Raw genomic sequence first — 6000 nt, 5'->3', positions numbered from 1 at the left:
GAGCTTTGCTGTATAGGAGCACTGTCCCAGCCCGTTCTTTCTCTAGCTGTGCAGTAGCCCTGATGTGTGTGAGCTGGCAATAGAGCAGCTGAGTACTGGGGGTCTGCGGAGGCGAGGCAGGCAGCAGTGAGCCCTCTGCTGCTGTAGGAAGGTGAGCTGCTGCTCTGCAATTTCACTAAGGTAACATCTGCAGTGGGAAATACATAAATAAGTAAATAAGGAATGCAGGGGAGGAAGGGGGAAAAAAAAAAAAGACAAGCCTGGAACAGAAATTGAACGTAGCTGTTCTGATAGTTGTCAGATCTGCAGAGCGGTAGAAGCCTGATTGCTCGCATTAATATGCGTGGGAGAAAACTGCAAAGTACAAACTGCTTTTTGTAAGCAGGCTGTGGAAATCCAGGGTTCTGCAGCACAGTGTATGTTTTGCTCATTTGAGACCTGAGGTGCAGAATGCCTTCAATCTGGAGGAGGCGAAGTGGAGGGCTCTGGAAGAGGTACTTAATTAGGTGTTCGTTTATTAAGTGTAGTTTGGCATCAAGCCATGTGAACTGCAAGCTGCAGGAAATAATAAACTCTTTTTTTTTTTTATTTTTTTTTTTTCAAAAAACTAAGACCACCTTAGGGATTTATGCCTCTGTTTTCAACCAAGTTTTTGCTAAGTGTAGCAGGTTTCAGCTGTTCAAATTACATTTTGAACTTTCTCTTTGAGGTATTGTGATGCCTTCTGGTACGTGTGTACGAAATGTCCCTGCAGCACTCCACCACAGCAATGGTTTCATCCATGTGACATTTTCAGCGCGGGTGTTTTGCTTGTCTTTGACTAATGGCAGAGAGTTAGCAAAGCACTTTGTGCTTTGAGCTGTTTTGTCTTTTTTTTTTATCATACTTTTCTGTGATCGTGTGAATGGGACAGAAGCACAGCAGAGATCAATGTAAATGTGGGCTGGGGAAGATGATGTTCCAGATAAGTGGAATATCCGTGCTTTCAGGTAAGACTGAGATGGCTGACAAGGAAGCAAGCATGCATCTGTAGGGAGGGCTGGTTAGTGCACAGGCCCTGCAGCTTACAGATTGGGTAGGAATCCTGGCTTCAGTTTCCTTCTCTGTTCCTAGATGGTCTTGAGCCCAAGAGGTCTTCAAAAGCTCTCCCTTAAGCTTTCCCTGAGAAAATTGACTTTGCAAAAAAAAGCACCTTGGTACCTTTCCACACCTGAGAGTGCAAGATACGTTTGCAGACTGAAGCGTTGGTGTTTCTGTGTCTCTGTGTAAAAGGAAGCTCACGGTGTTGCCCAAACGTCGCACTGGTGGATATGGAAATGTCCTTTTGGGGGGTGGAAGCTCCTGCTTGTGGGAATTGTGTGTTTGTAAGTGGGAAGGTTTTTCTCCTGCCAACCACTGCTCAAAAGTTGCCTCTGTAACTAATTTATCAAAAATATGTATTAAATGTCATAGCAAAACAATAGAATGACTTAAAACTTAATGTATGTGATTACTGCTTATCCTTTTTTGATTCCTGTCATTCCCTTGCCTTTGAAAGTTGGTGCACACACGCAGTAGGAGGACATGTGTGAATCCATGTAGTGCTGCCCTTCATGTGTCCTGGTCTTCAGAGTCTTGATGGAAGCCTTATGCGTGCTGTGTTGTGTAACTGCTTTCAGGATGGGTGGGCTGTCCTGGATATGTAGGAGACCCTATTTTGGTTAAAAAGACCCCAAGGGGTTCTGCCCCTTCTGCCTCCACTTGCTAGTCTTTTTTTGCTCAGGTCTGTTGGCTCCTCACCACATCTGCCTGCCCTGCTTTTAGCACTGATCCCCTTCCCTGAAGAAGTTGTGCATGGCAGCCACCAGCCTTGGCTCTGTCCTTTACGTGTTTCCTTTCCTCTGGGATCACAGAAGCACCTCTAGACCAACAGATAGCCTGGAGCACTTTTTGGAAAACAGAGTAGCACAGGTGGGTAAGAACGAGCTGCTAAGGCAATTTATATGTTCATGTCTCTAGTTCTTTCTTGCACGCTCCTGAAAGCAGGATCTTGCGCACATAAATATTCAAAATAACATGGGCTGGGGTTGTGAAGACCCAAGGCAGCAGCTGAGGCAACGTGTCTGTCTGTGTACTTTTTGTCCTGCCTTTCCCTAAGCTGGATGAGGATAACCTCTGCATGCACCCAGCCTAAGCTGCACTGATCCAAATGAGTTCAGAATCTGCTCGCTGCATCCTTGATGAAGCTGATTCCTTGTGACAGGCTGGCCTCACGCAGGAACTGCTTCCTCGAGGTTAGGTGGGGTTTCCCTAGAAAACAGAGGTGGTAAAAGGGCACTGGGGTCTTGCAGAGCAGGCTGGCGCTTGCCTCATAAAAGGCTTCGTTGCACTCCCAGCCTGCCCTCCCCAAAACCTTGCTTCCCTCTGATACAATTTTGGTTCCACAACAGGAATGGGAAAGAAGCCTCACCTTTGTGATTTGGGATCAGATCAGCCTGAGGGAAGCTGAGGTCAGTGGCTGCTTTTTAAAGCACGCGCTGTCTCCTGCAGGCTCTGCCTTGTTTCAGTAACCAGCACTCAGCTAGGACAGGCTGCAGGCCTGAGCCACTTGGGCTTTCATGCACGCCTGAATTACAGAGACGGATGCCCATAGTGCTGGAGTACTTAGGAAATAAGGAAGGAACCCAGCTTCAGCAAAGACATTTGTAAGATGACTGGAGAGGCCCAAGGGGCTCCACATTGAATGGGGAAAAGGCGCTGGTGCAATCAAAATCTTTAAAAAAAAAAAAAAAAAAAAAAAAGTTTTATTTCTTAACTGGCAAACATGCATGTGGAACGCCTCACTGCTGCAGCTGAGGTGCAGCCAGGAGCAGAATCTGAGCCAGGCAAGGAGAGTTGGAGTAGAGAGCTGGGTGCTTACACCCATTTCAGGCAGGAGCAAACCCTAAGGTGGCAGGGTGGCACCTCAAAGTGGAGCTGCCATGTGGGCTCCAGGGTCTGTTTGTTGCCTTTGTGGCAGCTGCCGTGGTGTGGTTCAGAGCCTGTGCTGAGACACGTGTTTTCAAGGGATTTCAGACAGCCCCCTTTCTTGGCAGGAAATTACATGATTTCAGAGCAAAGGACACAATATGGAAAAATGAAAAAGCTTTTTAGTTTTCCTTCCTTGGCCTGCTGTCTCAAGAGATGACCCTAAGCACAGTAAGTGCAAAGTCAAGATTTTTGTCGTGTTTTAAAGAACGCAAGAGTTTCTTCCAAGCGTACAGAATTTAGCCTCCCCAGCCCCAGTGCAAAGACCAACCTTTGCAGGTGAGCTGGTCAGTGGAGGGTTTGGTACTAGCACCCTAACAGCAGTGTAGCAGGAAATACTTGATGCGGAACTGGATCGCAGCAGTGAAAGATAAAAGGCAGATGTGCTCAGATTGCCTCCTGAGAGCATCTTCACTTAGCTAGAATTCACTGTATGACCAAAAAAACTTCAGAGAAGAAGTTAATTGCAGTTTTTCAATATTAAATCTTTATTATATACAAAAATATTTTGTTGGGAATTAACAGAATTTCACAATTTTGTACATTAATATTTTTATGCTTGGCTGTGTTTATTGTGAAAATATTAGCTGTGAAAAAGACAATGGGGGCTTTAAAAAACAAGTTACAATTTAAAAATGTCCTACGTATTAGCTGACTTTTTAACATCAAGTCAGAATGCTAACAAGTCCCATCTAGGCCTGCTCTATAGCATTGTATTCAAACTATTAGGTACTAAATCATCTTCACCTTCACATTAGAAATAGTTAAGATTTTCTTTTGCATGATGTTTTCAGCTAGTAAAAAGTATTTATTTATTTTTTACAGGAGAGCAGTTCTTGAAGTTTTAAAAGTGTCAAATTCAGTTTAGTATTCTGTAGAAGGAAAAAAAACAACAACATGCAAAGCTTCCAATAGGGAAAAAAAAACAAAAACACTTTTGTGAGAACAAGCAAGGTAAAGAAATGCACAGTGACAGACTTCCAATACACATTTAAAGCAATACACTTACTTAAACAAGACTTTATAGTTCTTAGCCCAGTTTGGGGTGAGAAGGAGGCAAACTTTCTGTATTTTAAAACCTAAGGAGGAGGTTCCCCCTTCTATCAGAATACTCAAGTGTTACAAACAGGTAATGTGTAATGCAGGACTTGGGGGAAGGGAAAGCTCAACATGCATTTTTAAAGGGGGAGAAATCCTTTCCAGCAGTTCTCTCTGTACATGTGTGTACAAGACCTAAACCAACAAAAATCAGCCAAAAAAAAAAGTAGCCTAATTTTGGCAGCTGACAGTTTTGCTGCCACTCCCGGAACTGCACAAAGAACTATCATTAGATTTGCTCTATACTATATTTTGTATAAGAGATCAAATAATTGAGAATTTATTTGGGTTTTGGGAAGAGATTTCACTATATTCTAGGTAAAGGCTAGCTACTTACAGAGTGATGACTTGGATCAGCTGTGAAGACAGCCAGACTTGCATGGACAAGCGTTAGTGTGGAGCTGATGACATCAAAAGGAAAAGAGTAAGTGGGAGAAAGGGTCTCCAAGCCTACTTTAACCATCTTAGCCTTGCAGCTTGGTCATATTCCACATCCATCCACTGCATTAGCAGCAAAAGCAAATCTATACCCAACTAGCAGGAGAAAAAGTTAAAAAAAAAAAAAAAAAAAAAAAAAGAAAAATATTGAAAACAAAATTCACATCTACTTTAAATGCAATGTATCCTACAAATTATAAATATTACTGAAGCTCTCCTTAAAGGAAAAAAAAAGTTTGGGTGTGAAACTGCTTAACAGCCTTCACCAAGCTGGAATTCTTGTTTGTTAGTCTGTGCAGGTAAATTCCAGCTTCAGTACCAGTAAATGAACTAAGAATTCAACAGTTCAACAAGTGACGGTCTGTGGAATAGTATCCCACTGTGGTCCAAAATGAAGAGTTCAAGTAAGTTAGCAGACACTGTTTTGAATTTCTTGCAGTATATTAACCCTAATTTATCTATCTACATAGCTCTACTTGTGTGTGAGCGCACTTTGAAACTATTTAGAAGCCAAAGCTGCCTCTTAATACTCGTTACAAGTGTTCTCAATGTATTAGATTGTTTCTTTAGTATTGGGACTGCAAACACTAAGTTACACCATTCTTAAATACCGGTGTCTGTATTGAACACTATTACCTCTACAAGATAAACTGGAATCCCAAACAATTCACATCAGTAAGGTTCTTTAAAATGTGAAAACTGAAGGGTGAGGTTGGGTGTTGTTTGGGGAAGGGGGCCAGGACTTCATTTCACCACCTTCACTAATGACAGTCTGCCAGAGAAAGCAAATGAAAGTACCTTAACTAAAGAAATCCCGAGATTACTGACAGCTAGAGAGAGATTTAAGGCAAGAAGTCTAGCAGACTAGAAGTCTACTAGAAGTCAACTAACCACTACTTAAACAGGGATAAGTTGATCCCTAACACTGTTGCAGAAGTAGTATCATTAAGTTTGGCAATAACGACACAGTGCTTTAGCGCTTCAGAACTTGGGTGAGGCAAGAAACCCTGCATGCAGTAAATAATCCTTCTCTGTTTGCATGGTAGATGTGACAGACTTCCACCTGTAACTGGTCTCACAGCTGTACCTGCAGGCACAACGAGTGGCTGGGAAGCTGTCGCAGTAGGCACTATAGATGCTTTGAGAAGTGGCATCTGCCTCAGCCTTCAATTGGAATGAAAACGATAGATGAAGACTGGATGGAAAACCAAGGGAACAGGTAAAGGAAGTTTGAATTTGTTCTTGTCCACAGTAGCAGTTTGTGTAAAAACAGCAGTAACTCAGATCTCCCAATTTCTGCAGTTGTGCTTTACTTGGTCACTCTGTACTGGTCCTTACTTAAGCACAGCTGAGAGGCAAACTTGGCTCCATAGGGTCCCTAGCTAGGAATTTTTTGCGTTTAAGAGAAAAAAAGTTTCCTATTTATTATCTGAATAACCCTTTAAAAACCAACCACAG

This window comes from Netta rufina (assembly GCF_964035555.1).
Source record: "Netta rufina genome assembly, chromosome: 2".
Taxonomy (NCBI): Eukaryota; Metazoa; Chordata; class Aves; order Anseriformes; family Anatidae; genus Netta; species Netta rufina.
The sequence above is the reverse complement of the archived record's forward strand: the minus strand, read 5'-3'. Positions refer to the sequence as shown.